We start from the raw sequence: 16,166 nt of genomic DNA, 5'->3' as shown, positions 1-16,166 counted from the left end.
GACAATAGGGCCAAAGGAAATATCCTCCGATAACAAAGAGAAAGAAGCTTTCTGAGAAACTTCTTTGTGTTCTGTGAAATCATCTCACACAGTTACAGCTTTCCCCTCAAGAAGCCTTTCGCTAATACAGTTCTTGTGGAATTGGCAAAGTGATATTTGGAAGCCCATAGAGGGCTATGGTGAAAAAGGAAATATCCTCAGATGAAATCTGGAAAGAAGCTTTCTGAGAAACTGCTTAGTGTTCTGTTAATTCATCTCACAGAGTTACATCTGTATTTCGTGGATCTCTTTGCTAGCCTTATTTCTGTGGAATCTCAGAACAGATATTTCGGATCCCTTTGAAGACTACAGGGCCAAAGGGAATATCCTCCGATAACAAAGAGAAGGAAGCTTTCTGAGAAACTTCTTTGTGTTCTGTGAAATCATCTCACAGAGTTACAGCTTTCCCCTCAAGAAGCCTTTCGCTAAGACAGTTCTTGTGGAATGGGAAAAGTGATATTTGGAAGCCCATAGAGGCCTTTGGTGAAAAAGGAAATATCCTCAGATGAAATCTGGAAAGAAGCTTTCTGAGAAACTGTTCTGTGATGTGTGACTTCCACTCACAGTGTACATCTGTATTTCGTTTATCGCTTTGCTAGCCTTATTTCTGTGGAATCTGAGAACAGATATTTCTGATCCCTTTGAAGACTATAGGGCCAACGGAAATATCCTCCGATAACAAAGAGAAAGAAGCTTTCTGAGAAACTTCTTTGTGTTCTGTGAAATCATCTCACAGAGTTACAGCTTCCCCCTCAAGAAGCCTTTCGCTGAGACAGTTCTTGTGGAATTGGCAAAGGGATATTTGGAAGCCCGTAGAGGCCTATGGTGAAAAAGGAAATATCCTCAGATGAAATCTGGAAAGACGCATTCTGAGAAAATGCTTAGTGTTCTGTTAATTCATCTCACAGACTTACATCTGTATTTCGTGGATCTCTTTGCTAGCCTTATTTCTGTGGATTCTGAGAACAGATATTTCGGATCCCTTTGTAGACTATAGGGCCAAAGGAAATATCCTCCGATAACAAAGAGAAAGAAGCTGTCTGAGAAACGTCTTTGTGTTCTGTGAAATCATGTCACAGAGTTACAGCTTTCACCTCAAGAAGCCTTTCGCTAAGACAGTTCTTGTGGAATTGGCAAAGTGATATTTCGAAGCCCATAGAGGCCTATGGTGAAAAAGGAAATATCCTCAGATGAAATCTGGAAAGAAGCTTTCTGAGAAACTGCTCTGTGATGTGTGACTTCCACTCACAGAGTTACATCTGTATTTCGTGGATCTGTTTGCTAGCCTTATTTCTGTGGAATCTGAGAACAGATATTTCGGATCCCTTTGAAGACTGTAGGGCCAAAGGAAATATCCTCCGGTAACAAAGAGACAGAAGCTTTCTGAGAAACGTCTTTGTGTTCTGTGAAATCATTTCACAGAGTTACAGCTTTCCCCTCAAGAAGCCTTTCGCTAAGACAGTTCTTGTGGAATTGGCAAAGGGATATTTGGAAGCCGATAGAGGCCTATGGTGAAAAAGGAAATATCCTCAGATGAAATCTGGAAAGAAGCTTTCTGAGAAAATGCTTAGAGTTCTGTTTATTCATCACACAGAGTTACATCTGTATTTCGTGGATCTCTTTGCTAGCCTTATTTCTGTGGAATCTGAGAACAGATATTTCGGATCCCTTTGAAGACTATAGGGCCAAAGGAAATATCCTCCGATAACAAAGACAAAGAAGCTTTCTGAGAAACTTCTTTGTGTTCTGTGAAATCATCTCACACAGTTACAGCTTTCCCCTCAAGAAGCCTTTCGCTAAGACAGTTCTTGTGGAATTGGCAAAATGATATTTGGAAGCCCATAGAGGGCTATGGTGAAAAAGGAAATATCCTCAGATGAAATCTGGAAAGAAGCTTTCTGAGAAACTGCTCTGTGATGTGTGACTTCCACTCACAGAGTTACATCTGTATTTCCTGGATCTCTTTGCTAGCCTTATTTCTGTGGAATCTGAGAACAGATATTTCGGATATCTTTGAAGACTATAGGGCCAAAGGAAATATCCTCCGATAACAAAGAGAAAGAAGCTTTCTGAGAAACTTCTTTGTGTTCTGTGAAATCATCTCACAGAGTTACAGCTTTCCCCTCAAGAAGCCTTTCGCTAAGAAACCTCTTGTGGAATTGGCAGTGATATTTGGAAGTCCTTAGAGGGCTATGGTGAAACAGGAAATATACACAGATGAAATCTGGAAAGAAGCTTGCTGAGAAACTGCTCTGTGATGTGTGACTTCCACTCATCGAGTTACAGCTATATTTCGTGAATCTCTTTGCTAGCCTTATTTCTGTGGAATCTGAGAACAGATATTTCGGATCCCTTTGAAGACTATAGGGCCAAAGGAAATATCCTCCGATAACAAAGAGAAAGAAGCTTTCTGAGAAACTTCTTTGTGTTCTGAGAAATCATCTCACAGAGTTACAGCTTTCCCCTCAAGAAGCCTTTCGCTAAGACAGTTCTTGTGGAATTGGCAAAGGGATATTTGGAAGCCCCTAGAGGCCTATGGTGAAAAAAGAAATATCCTCAGATGAAATCTGGAAAGAAGCTTTCTGAGAAACTGCTTAGTGTTCTGTTAATTCATCTCACAGAGTTACATCTGTATTTCGTGGATCTCTTTGCTAGCCTTATTTCTGTGGAATCTGAGAACAGATATTTCGGATCCCTTTGAAGACTATAGGGCCAAAGGAAATATCCTCCGATAACAAAGAGAAAGAAGCTTTCTGAGAAACTTCTTTGTGTTCTGTGAAGTCATCTCACAGAGTTACAGCTTTCCCCTCAAGAAGCCTTTCGCTAAGAAACCTCTTGTGGAATTGGCAAAGTGATATTTGGAAGTCCATAGAGGGCTATGGTGGAACAGGAAATATCCTCAGATGAAATCTGGAAAGAAGCTTTCTGAGAAACTGCTCTGTGATGTGTGACTTCCACTCACAGAGTTACATCTGTATTTCGTGAATCTCTTTGCTAGCCTTATTTCTGTGGAATCTGAGAACAGATATTTCGGATCCCTTTGAAGACTATAGGGCCAAAGGAAATATCCTCCGATAACAAAGAGAAAGAAGCTTTCTGAGAAACTTCTTTGTGTTCTGAGAAATCATCTCACAGAGTTACAGCTTTCCCCTCAAGAAGCCTTTCGCTAAGACTGTTCTTGTGGAATTGGCAAAGGGATATTTGGAAGCCAATAGAGGGCTATGGTGAAAAAGGAAATATCCTCAGATGAAATCTGGAAAGAAGCTTTCTGAGAAACTGCTCTGTGATGTGTGACTTCCACTCACAGAGTTATATCTGTATTTCGTGGATCTGTTTGCTAGCCTTATTTCTGTGGAATCTGAGAACAGATATTTCGGATCCCTTTGAAGACTATAGGGCCAAAGGAAATATCTTCCGATAACAAAGAGACAGAAGCTTTCTGAGAAACGTCTTTGTGTTCTTTGAAATCATCTCACAGAGTTACAGCTTTCCCCTCAAGAAGCCTTTCGCTAAGACAGTTCTTGTGGAATTGGCAAAGTGATATTTGGAAGCCCATAGAGGCCTATGGTGAAAAAGGAAATATCCTCAGATGAAATATGGAAAGAAGCTTTCTGAGAAACTGCTTAGTGTTCTGTTAATTCATCTCACAGAGTTACATCTGTATTTCGTGGATATCTTTGCTAGCCTTATTTCTGTGGAATCTCAGAACAGATATTTCGGATCCCTTTGAAGACTATAGGGCCAAAGGAAATATCCTCCGATAACAAAGAGAAAGAAGCTTTCTGAGAAACTTCTTTGTTTTCTGTGAAATCATCTCACAAAGTTACAGCTTTCCCCTCAAGAAGCCTTCCGCTAAGACAGTTCTTGTGGAATTGGCAAAGTGATATTTGGAAGCCCATAGAGGGCAATGGTGAAAAAGGAAATATCCTCCTATGAAATCTGGAAAGACGCTTTCTGAGAAACTGCTTAGTGTTCTGTTAATTCATCTCACAGAGTTACATCTGTATTTCGTAGATCTCTTTGCTAGCCTTATTTCTGTGGAATCTGAGAACAGATATTTCGGATCCCTTTGAAGACTGCAGGGCCAAAGGGAATATCCTCCGATAACAAAGAGAAGGAAGCTTTCTGAGAAACTTCTTTGTGTTCTGTGAAATCATCTCACAGAGTTACAGCTTTCCCCTCAAGAAGCCTTTCGCTAAGACAGTTCTTGTGGAATGGGAAAAGTGATATTTGGAAGCCCATAGAGGCCTTTGGTGAAAAAGGAAATATCCTCAGATGAAATCTGGAAAGAAGCTTTCTGAGAATCTGCTCTGTGATGTGTGACTTCCACTCACAGAGTTACATCTTTATTTCGTGGATCTGTTTGCTAGCCTTATTTCTGTGGAATCTGAGAACAGATATTTCGGATCGATTTGAAGACCGTAGGGCCAAAGGAAATATCCTCCGATAAAAAACAGAAAGAAGCTTTCTGAGAAACGTCTTTGTGTTCTGTGAAATCATCTCACAGAGTTACAGCTTTCCCCTCAAGAAGCCTTTCGCTAAGACAGTTCTTGTGGAATTGGCAAAGGGATATTTGGAAGCCCATAGAGGCCTATGGTGAAAAAGGAAATATCCTCAGATGAAATCTGGAAAGAAGCATTCTGAGAAAATGCTTAGTGTTCTGTTAATTCATCTCACAGGGTTACATCTGCATTTCGTGGATCTCTTTGCTAGCCTTATTTCTGTGGAATCTGAGAACAGATATTTCGGATCCCTTTGAAGACTATAGGGCCAAAGGAAATATCCTCCGATAACAAAGAGAAAGAAGCTGTCTGAGAAACTTCTTTGTGTTCTGTGAAATCATCTCACACAGTTACAGCTTTCCCCTCAAGAAGCCTTTCGCTAAGACAGTTCTTGTGGAATTGGCAAAGTGATATTTCGAAGCCCATAGAGGCCTATGTTGAAAAAGGAAATATCCTCAGATGAAATCTGGAAAGAAGCTTTCTGAGAATCTGCTCTGTGATGTGTGACTTCCACTCACAGAGTTACATCTGTATTTCGTGGATCTGTTTGCTAGCCTTATTTCTGTGGAATCTGAGAACAGATATTTCGGATCCCTTTGAAGATTGTAGGGCCAAAGGAAATATCCTCCGATAACAAAGAGACAGAAGCTTTCTGAGAAACGTCTTTGTGTTCTTTGAAATCATCTCACAGAGTTACAGCTTTCCCCTCAAGAAGCCTTTCGCTAAGACAGTTCTTGTGGAATTGGCAAAGTGATATTTGGAAGCCCATAGAGGCCTATGGTGAAAAAGGAAATATCCTCAGATGAAATATGGAAAGAAGCTTTCTGAGAAACTGCTTAGTGTTCTGTTAATTCATCTCACAGAGTTACATCTGTATTTCGTGGATATCTTTGCTAGCCTTATTTCTGTGGAATCTCAGAACAGATATTTCGGATCCCTTTGAAGACTATAGGGCCAAAGGAAATATCCTCCGATAACAAAGAGAAAGAAGCTTTCTGAGAAACTTCTTTGTGTTCTGTGAAATCATCTCACAGAGTTACAGTTTTCCCCTCAAGAAGCCTTTCGCTAAGAAACCTCTTGTGGAACTGGCAAAGGGATATTTGGAACCCCTAGAGGCCTATGGTGAAAAAGGAAATATCCTCAGATGAAATCTGGAAAGAAGCTTTCTGAGAAACTGCTTAGTGTTCTGTTAATTCATCTCACAGAGTTTCATCTGTATATCGTGGATCTCTTTGCTAGCCTTATTTCTGTGGAATCTGAGAACAGATATTTCGGATCCCTTTGAAGACTATAGGGCCAAAGGAAATATCCTCCGTTAACAAAGAGAAAGAAGCTTTCTGAGAAACTTCTTTGTGTTCTGTGAAATCATCTCACAGAGTTACAGCTTTCCACTCAAGAAGCCTTTCGCTAAGACAGTTCTTGTGGAATTGGCAAAGGGATATTTGGAAGACATTAGTGGCCTATGGTGAAAAAGGAAATATCCTCAAATGAAATCTGGAAGGAAGCTTTCTGAGAAACTGCTTAGTGTTCTGTTAATTCACCTCACAGAGTTACATCTGTATTTCGTGGATCTCTTTGCTAGCCTTATTTCTGTGGAATCTGAGAACAGATATTTCGGATCCCTTTGAAGACTATAGGGCCAAAGGAAATATCCTTCAATAACCAAGAGAAAGAAGCTTTCTGAGAAACTTCTTTGTGTTCTGTGAAATCATCTCACAGAGTTACAGCTTTCCCCTCAAGAAGCCTTTCGCTAAGACAGTTCTTGTGGAATTGGCAAAGGGATATTTGGAAGCCCATAGAGGCCTATGGTGAAAAAGGAAATATCCTCAGATGAAATCTGGAAAGAAGATTTCTGAGAAAACGCTTAGTGTTCTGTTAATTCATCTCACAGAGTTACATCTGTATTTCGTGGATCTCTTTGCTAGCCTTATTTCTGTGGAATCTGAGAACAGATATTTCGGATCCCTTTGAAGACTACAGGGCCAAAGGGAATATCCTCCGATAACAAAGAGAAGGAAGCTTTCTGAGAAACTTCTTTGTGTTCTGTGAAATCATCTCACAGAGTTACAGGTTTCCCCTCAAGAAGCCTTTCGCTAAGACAGTTCTTGTGGAATGGGAAAAGTGATCTTTGGAAGCCCATAGAGGCCTTTGGTGAAAAAGGAAATATCCTCAGATGAAATCTGGAAAGAAGCTTTCTGAGAAACTGTTCTGTGATGTGTGACTTCCACTCACAGTGTACATCTGTATTTCGTTTATCGCTTTGCTAGCCTTATTTCTGTGGAATCTGAGAACAGATATTTCGGATCCCTTTGAAGACTATAGGGCCAACGGAAATATCCTCCGATAACAAAGAGAAAGAAGCTTTCTGAGAAACTTCTTTGTGTTCTGTGAAATCATCTCACAGAGTTACAGCTTCCCCCTCAAGAAGCCTTTCGCTAAGACAGTTCTTGTGGAATTGGCAAAGGGATATTTGGAAGCCCATAGAGGCCTATGGTGAAAAAGGAAATATCCTCAGATGAAATCTGGAAAGACGCATTCTGAGAAAATGCTTAGTGTTCTGTTAATTCATCTCACAGACTTACATCTGTATTTCGTGGATCTCTTTGCTAGCCTTATTTCTGTGGAATCTGAGAACAGATATTTCGGATCCCTTTGTAGACTATAGGGCCAAAGGAAATATCCTCCGATAACAAAGAGAAAGAAGCTGTCTGAGAAACGTCTTTGTGTTCTGTGAAATCATGTCACAGAGTTACAGCTTTCCCCTCAAGAAGCCTTTCGCTAAGACAGTTCTTGTGGAATTGGCAAAGTGATATTTCGAAGCCCATACAGGCCTATGGTGAAAAAGGAAATATCCTCAGATGAAATCTGGAAAGAAGCTTTCTGAGAAACTGCTCTGTGATGTGTGACTTCCACTCACAGAGTTACATCTGTATTTCGTGGATCTGTTTGCTAGCCTTATTTCTGTGGAATCTGAGAACAGATATTTCGGATCCCTTTGAAGACTGTAGGGCCAAAGGAAATATCCTCCGGTAACAAAGAGACAGAAGCTTTCTGAGAAACGTCTTTGTGTTCTGTGAAATCATTTCACAGAGTTACAGCTTTCCCCTCAAGAAGCCTTTCGCTAAGACAGTTCTTGTGGAATTGGCAAAGGGATATTTGGAAGCCGATAGAGGCCTATGGTGAAAAAGGAAATATCCTCAGATGAAATCTGGAAAGAAGCTTTCTGAGAAAATGCTTAGAGTTCTGTTCATTCATCTCACAGAGTTACATCTGTATTTCGTGGATCTCTTTGCTAGCCTTATTTCTGTGGAATCTGAGAACAGATATTTCGGATCCCTTTGAAGACTATAGGGCCAAAGGAAATATCCTCCGATAACAAAGAGAAAGAAGCTTTCTGAGAAACTTCTTTGTGTTCTGTGAAATCATCTCACACAGTTACAGCTTTCCCCTTAAGAAGCCTTTCGCTAAGACAGTTCTTGTGGAATTGGCAAAGTGATATTTGGAAGCCCATAGAGGGCTATGGTGAAAAAGGAAATATCCTCAGATGAAATCTGGAAAGAAGCTTTCTGAGAAACTGCTTAGTGTTCTGTTAATTCATCTCACAGAGTTACATCTGTATTTCGTGGATCTCTTTGCTAGCCTTATTTCTGTGGAATCTGAGAACAGATATTTCGGATCCCTTTGAAGACTAGAGGGCCAAAGGAAATATCCTCCGATAACAAAGAGAAAGAAGCTTTCTGAGAAACTTCTTTGTGTTCTGTGAAATCATCTCACAGAGTTACAGCTTTCCCCTCAAGAAGCCTTTCGCTAAGACAGTTCTTGTGGAATTGGCAAAGGTATATTTGAAAGCCCATAGAGGCCTATGGTGAAAAAGGAAATATCCTCAGATGAAATCTGGAAAGAAGCATTCTGAGAAAATGCTTAGTGTTCTGTTAATTCATCTCACAGACTTACATCTGTATTTCGTGGATCTCTTTGCTAGCCTTATTTCTGTGGAATCTGAGAACAGATATTTCGGATCCCTATGAAGACAATAGGGCCAAAGGAAATATCCTCCGATAACAAAGAGAAAGAAGCTTTCTGAGAAACTTCTTTGTGTTCTGTGAAATCATCTCACACAGTTACAGCTTTCCCCTCAAGAAGCCTTTCGCTAATACAGTTCTTGTGGAATTGGCAAAGTGATATTTGGAAGCCCATAGAGGGCTATGGTGAAAAAGGAAATATCCTCAGATGAAATCTGGAAAGAAGCTTTCTGAGAAACTGCTTAGTGTTCTGTTAATTCATCTCACAGAGTTACATCTGTATTTCGTGGATCTCTTTGCTAGCCTTATTTCTGTGGAATCTCAGAACAGATATTTCGGATCCCTTTGAAGACTACAGGGCCAAAGGGAATATCCTCCGATAAAAAAGAGAAGGAAGCTTTCTGAGAAACTTCTTTGTGTTCTGTGAAATCATCTCACAGAGTTACAGCTTTCCCCTCAAGAAGCCTTTCGCTAAGACAGTTCTTGTGGAATGGGAAAAGTGATATTTGGAAGCCCATAGAGGCCTTTGGTGAAAAAGGAAATATCCTCAGATGAAATCTGGAAAGAAGCTTTCTGAGAAACTGTTCTGTGATGTGTGACTTCCACTCACAGTGTACATCTGTATTTCGTTTATCGCTTTGCTAGCCTTATTTCTGTGGAATCTGAGAACAGATATTTCTGATCCCTTTGAAGACTATAGGGCCAACGGAAATATCCTCCGATAACAAAGAGAAAGAAGCTTTCTGAGAAACTTCTTTGTGTTCTGTGAAATCATCTCACAGAGTTACAGCTTCCCCCTCAAGAAGCCTTTCGCTGAGACAGTTCTTGTGGAATTGGCAAAGGGATATTTGGAAGCCCGTAGAGGCCTATGGTGAAAAAGGAAATATCCTCAGATGAAATCTGGAAAGACGCATTCTGAGAAAATGCTTAGTGTTCTGTTAATTCATCTCACAGACTTACATCTGTATTTCGTGGATCTCTTTGCTAGCCTTATTTCTGTGGATTCTGAGAACAGATATTTCGGATCCCTTTGTAGACTATAGGGCCAAAGGAAATATCCTCCGATAACAAAGAGAAAGAAGCTGTCTGAGAAACGTCTTTGTGTTCTGTGAAATCATGTCACAGAGTTACAGCTTTCACCTCAAGAAGCCTTTCGCTAAGACAGTTCTTGTGGAATTGGCAAAGTGATATTTCGAAGCCCATAGAGGCCTATGGTGAAAAAGGAAATATCCTCAGATGAAATCTGGAAAGAAGCTTTCTGAGAAACTGCTCTGTGATGTGTGACTTCCACTCACAGAGTTACATCTGTATTTCGTGGATCTGTTTGCTAGCCTTATTTCTGTGGAATCTGAGAACAGATATTTCGGATCCCTTTGAAGACTGTAGGGCCAAAGGAAATATCCTCCGGTAACAAAGAGACAGAAGCTTTCTGAGAAACGTCTTTGTGTTCTGTGAAATCATTTCACAGAGTTACAGCTTTCCCCTCAAGAAGCCTTTCGCTAAGACAGTTCTTGTGGAATTGGCAAAGGGATATTTGGAAGCCGATAGAGGCCTATGGTGAAAAAGGAAATATCCTCAGATGAAATCTGGAAAGAAGCTTTCTGAGAAAATGCTTAGAGTTCTGTTTATTCATCACACAGAGTTACATCTGTATTTCGTGGATCTCTTTGCTAGCCTTATTTCTGTGGAATCTGAGAACAGATATTTCGGATCCCTTTGAAGACTATAGGGCCAAAGGAAATATCCTCCGATAACAAAGACAAAGAAGCTTTCTGAGAAACTTCTTTGTGTTCTGTGAAATCATCTCACACAGTTACAGCTTTCCCCTCAAGAAGCCTTTCGCTAAGACAGTTCTTGTGGAATTGGCAAAATGATATTTGGAAGCCCATAGAGGGCTATGGTGAAAAAGGAAATATCCTCAGATGAAATCTGGAAAGAAGCTTTCTGAGAAACTGCTCTGTGATGTGTGACTTCCACTCACAGAGTTACATCTGTATTTCGTGGATCTCTTTGCTAGCCTTATTTCTGTGGAATCTGAGAACAGATATTTCGGATATCTTTGAAGACTATAGGGCCAAAGGAAATATCCTCCGATAACAAAGAGAAAGAAGCTTTCTGAGAAACTTCTTTGTGTTCTGTGAAATCATCTCACAGAGTTACAGCTTTCCCCTCAAGAAGCCTTTCGCTAAGAAACCTCTTGTGGAATTGGCAGTGATATTTGGAAGTCCTTAGAGGGCTATGGTGAAACAGGAAATATACACAGATGAAATCTGGAAAGAAGCTTGCTGAGAAACTGCTCTGTGATGTGTGACTTCCACTCATCGAGTTACAGCTATATTTCGTGAATCTCTTTGCTAGCCTTATTTCTGTGGAATCTGAGAACAGATATTTCGGATCCCTTTGAAGACTATAGGGCCAAAGGAAATATCCTCCGATAACAAAGAGAAAGAAGCTTTCTGAGAAACTTCTTTGTGTTCTGAGAAATCATCTCACAGAGTTACAGCTTTCCCCTCAAGAAGCCTTTCGCTAAGACAGTTCTTGTGGAATTGGCAAAGGGATATTTGGAAGCCCCTAGAGGCCTATGGTGAAAAAAGAAATATCCTCAGATGAAATCTGGAAAGAAGCTTTCTGAGAAACTGCTTAGTGTTCTGTTAATTCATCTCACAGAGTTACATCTGTATTTCGTGGATCTCTTTGCTAGCCTTATTTCTGTGGAATCTGAGAACAGATATTTCGGATCCCTTTGAAGACTATAGGGCCAAAGGAAATATCCTCCGATAACAAAGAGAAAGAAGCTTTCTGAGAAACTTCTTTGTGTTCTGTGAAGTCATCTCACAGAGTTACAGCTTTCCCCTCAAGAAGCCTTTCGCTAAGAAACCTCTTGTGGAATTGGCAAAGTGATATTTGGAAGTCCATAGAGGGCTATGGTGGAACAGGAAATATCCTCAGATGAAATCTGGAAAGAAGCTTTCTGAGAAACTGCTCTGTGATGTGTGACTTCCACTCACAGAGTTACATCTGTATTTCGTGAATCTCTTTGCTAGCCTTATTTCTGTGGAATCTGAGAACAGATATTTCGGATCCCTTTGAAGACTATAGGGCCAAAGGAAATATCCTCCGATAACAAAGAGAAAGAAGCTTTCTGAGAAACTTCTTTGTGTTCTGAGAAATCATCTCACAGAGTTACAGCTTTCCCCTCAAGAAGCCTTTCGCTAAGACTGTTCTTGTGGAATTGGCAAAGGGATATTTGGAAGCCAATAGAGGGCTATGGTGAAAAAGGAAATATCCTCAGATGAAATCTGGAAAGAAGCTTTCTGAGAAACTGCTCTGTGATGTGTGACTTCCACTCACAGAGTTATATCTGTATTTCGTGGATCTGTTTGCTAGCCTTATTTCTGTGGAATCTGAGAACAGATATTTCGGATCCCTTTGAAGACTATAGGGCCAAAGGAAATATCTTCCGATAACAAAGAGACAGAAGCTTTCTGAGAAACGTCTTTGTGTTCTTTGAAATCATCTCACAGAGTTACAGCTTTCCCCTCAAGAAGCCTTTCGCTAAGACAGTTCTTGTGGAATTGGCAAAGTGATATTTGGAAGCCCATAGAGGCCTATGGTGAAAAAGGAAATATCCTCAGATGAAATATGGAAAGAAGCTTTCTGAGAAACTGCTTAGTGTTCTGTTAATTCATCTCACAGAGTTACATCTGTATTTCGTGGATATCTTTGCTAGCCTTATTTCTGTGGAATCTCAGAACAGATATTTCGGATCCCTTTGAAGACTATAGGGCCAAAGGAAATATCCTCCGATAACAAAGAGAAAGAAGCTTTCTGAGAAACTTCTTTGTTTTCTGTGAAATCATCTCACAAAGTTACAGCTTTCCCCTCAAGAAGCCTTCCGCTAAGACAGTTCTTGTGGAATTGGCAAAGTGATATTTGGAAGCCCATAGAGGGCAATGGTGAAAAAGGAAATATCCTCCTATGAAATCTGGAAAGACGCTTTCTGAGAAACTGCTTAGTGTTCTGTTAATTCATCTCACAGAGTTACATCTGTATTTCGTAGATCTCTTTGCTAGCCTTATTTCTGTGGAATCTGAGAACAGATATTTCGGATCCCTTTGAAGACTGCAGGGCCAAAGGGAATATCCTCCGATAACAAAGAGAAGGAAGCTTTCTGAGAAACTTCTTTGTGTTCTGTGAAATCATCTCACAGAGTTACAGCTTTCCCCTCAAGAAGCCTTTCGCTAAGACAGTTCTTTTGGAATGGGAAAAGTGATATTTGGAAGCCCATAGAGGCCTTTGGTGAAAAAGGAAATATCCTCAGATGAAATCTGGAAAGAAGCTTTCTGAGAATCTGCTCTGTGATGTGTGACTTCCACTCACAGAGTTACATCTTTATTTCGTGGATCTGTTTGCTAGCCTTATTTCTGTGGAATCTGAGAACAGATATTTCGGATCGATTTGAAGACCGTAGGGCCAAAGGAAATATCCTCCGATAAAAAACAGAAAGAAGCTTTCTGAGAAACGTCTTTGTGTTCTGTGAAATCATCTCACAGAGTTACAGCTTTCCCCTCAAGAAGCCTTTCGCTAAGACAGTTCTTGTGGAATTGGCAAAGGGATATTTGGAAGCCCATAGAGGCCTATGGTGAAAAAGGAAATATCCTCAGATGAAATCTGGAAAGAAGCATTCTGAGAAAATGCTTAGTGTTCTGTTAATTCATCTCACAGGGTTACATCTGCATTTCGTGGATCTCTTTGCTAGCCTTATTTCTGTGGAATCTGAGAACAGATATTTCGGATCCCTTTGAAGACTATAGGGCCAAAGGAAATATCCTCCGATAACAAAGAGAAAGAAGCTGTCTGAGAAACTTCTTTGTGTTCTGTGAAATCATCTCACACAGTTACAGCTTTCCCCTCAAGAAGCCTTTCGCTAAGACAGTTCTTGTGGAATTGGCAAAGTGATATTTCGAAGCCCATAGAGGCCTATGTTGAAAAAGGAAATATCCTCAGATGAAATCTGGAAAGAAGCTTTCTGAGAATCTGCTCTGTGATGTGTGACTTCCACTCACAGAGTTACATCTGTATTTCGTGGATCTGTTTGCTAGCCTTATTTCTGTGGAATCTGAGAACAGATATTTCGGATCCCTTTGAAGACTGTAGGGCCAAAGGAAATATCCTCCGATAACAAAGAGACAGAAGCTTTCTGAGAAACGTCTTTGTGTTCTTTGAAATCATCTCACAGAGTTACAGCTTTCCCATCAAGAAGCCTTTCGCTAAGACAGTTCTTGTGGAATTGGCAAAGTGATATTTGGAAGCCCATAGAGGCCTATGGTGAAAAAGGAAATATCCTCAGATGAAATATGGAAAGAAGCTTTCTGAGAAACTGCTTAGTGTTCTGTTAATTCATCTCACAGAGTTACATCTGTATTTCGTGGATATCTTTGCTAGCCTTATTTCTGTGGAATCTCAGAACAGATATTTCGGATCCCTTTGAAGACTATAGGGCCAAAGGAAATATCCTCCGATAACAAAGAGAAAGAAGCTTTCTGAGAAACTTCTTTGTTTTCTGTGAAATCATCTCACAAAGTTACAGCTTTCCCCTCAAGAAGCCTTTCGCTAAGACAGTTCTTGTGGAATTGGCAAAGTGATATTTGGAAGCCCATAGAGGGCAATGGTGAAAAAGGAAATATCCTCCTATGAAATCTGGAAAGAAGCTTTCTGAGAAACTGCTTAGTGTTCTGTTAATTCATCTCACAGAGTTACATCTGTATTTCGTAGATCTCTTTGCTAGCCTTATTTCTGTGGAATCTGAGAACAGATATTTCGGATCCCTTTGAAGACTGCAGGGCCAAAGGGAATATCCTCCGATAACAAAGAGAAGGAAGCTTTCTGAGAAACTTCTTTGTGTTCTGTGAAATCATCTCACAGAGTTACAGCTTTCCCCTCAAGAAGCCTTTCGCTAAGACAGTTCTTGTGGAATGGGAAAAGTGATATTTGGAAGCCCATAGAGGCCTTTGGTGAAAAAGGAAATATCCTCAGATGAAATCTGGAAAGAAGCTTTCTGAGAAACTGCTCTGTGATGTGTGACTTCCACTCACAGAGTTACATCTTTATTTCGTGGATCTGTTTGCTAGCCTTATTTCTGTGGAATCTGAGAACAGATATTTCGGATCGATTTGAAGACCGTAGGGCCAAAGGAAATATCCTCCGATAAAAAACAGAAAGAAGCTTTCTGAGAAACGTCTTTGTGTTCTGTGAAATCATCTCACAGAGTTACAGCTTTCCCCTCAAGAAGCCTTTCGCTAAGACAGTTCTTGTGGAATTGGCAAAGGGATATTTGGAAGCCCATAGAGGCCTATGGTGAAAAAGGAAATATCCTCAGATGAAATCTGGAAAGAAGCATTCTGAGAAAATGCTTAGTGTTCTGTTAATTCATCTCACAGACTTACATCTGTATTTCGTGGATGTCTTTGCTAGCCTTATTTCTGTGAAATCTGAGAACAGATATTTCGGATCCCTTTGAAGACTCTAGGGCTAAAGGGAATATCCTCCGATAACAAAGAGAAGGAAGCTTTCTGAGAAACTTCTTTGTGTTCTGTGAAATCATCTCACAGAGTTACAGCTTTCCCCTCAAGAAGCCTTTCACTAAGACAGTTGTTGTGGAATGGGCAAAGTGATATTTCGAAGCCCATAGAGGCCTATGGTGAAAAAGGAAATATCCTCAGATGAAATCTGGAAAGAAGCTTTCTGAGAAACTGCTCTGTGATGTGTGACATCCACTCACAGAGTTACATCTGTATTTCGTGGATCAGTTTGCTAGCCTTATTTCTGTGGAATCTGAGAACAGATATTTCGGATCCCTTTGAAGACTGTAGGGCCAAAGGAAATATCCTCCGATAACAAAGAGAAAGAAGCTTTCTGAGAAACTTCTTTGTGTTCTGTGAAATAATCTCACAGAGTTACAGCTTTCCCCTCAAGAAACCTTTCGCTAAGACAGTTCTTGTGGAATTGGCAAAGGGATATTTGGAAGCCCATAGAGGCCTATGGTTAAAAAGGAAATATCCTCAGATGAAATCTGGAAAGAAGCTTTCTGAGAAAATGCTTAGTGTTCTGTTAATTCATCTCACAGAGTTACATCTGTATTTCGTGGATCTCTTTGCTAGCCTTATTTCTGTGGAATCTGAGAACAGATATTTCGGATCCCTTTGAAGACTATAGGGCCAAAGGAAATATCCTCCGATAACAAAGAGAAAGAAGCTTTCTGAGAAACTTCTTTGTGTTCTGTGAAATCATCTCACAGAGTTACAGTTTTCCCCTCAAGAAGCCTTTCGCTAAGAAACCTCTTGTAGAATTGGCAAAGTGATATTTGGAAGTCCATAGAGGGCTATGTTGAAACAGGAAATATCCTCAGATGAAATCTGGAAAGAAGCTTTCTGAGAAACTGCTCTGTGATGTGTGACTTCCACTCACAGAGTTACATCTGTATTTCGTGAATCTCTTTGCTAGCCTTATTTCTGTGGAATCTGAGAACAGATATTTCGGATCCCTTTGAAGACTATAGGGCCAAAGGAAATATCCTCCGATAACAAAGAGAAAGAAGCTTTCT

The sequence above is a fragment of the Macaca fascicularis genome, chromosome 17 (genome assembly GCF_037993035.2).
Source record: "Macaca fascicularis isolate 582-1 chromosome 17, T2T-MFA8v1.1".
NCBI lineage: Eukaryota > Metazoa > Chordata > Mammalia > Primates > Cercopithecidae > Macaca > Macaca fascicularis.
Note: the sequence above shows the minus strand (reverse complement) of the source record.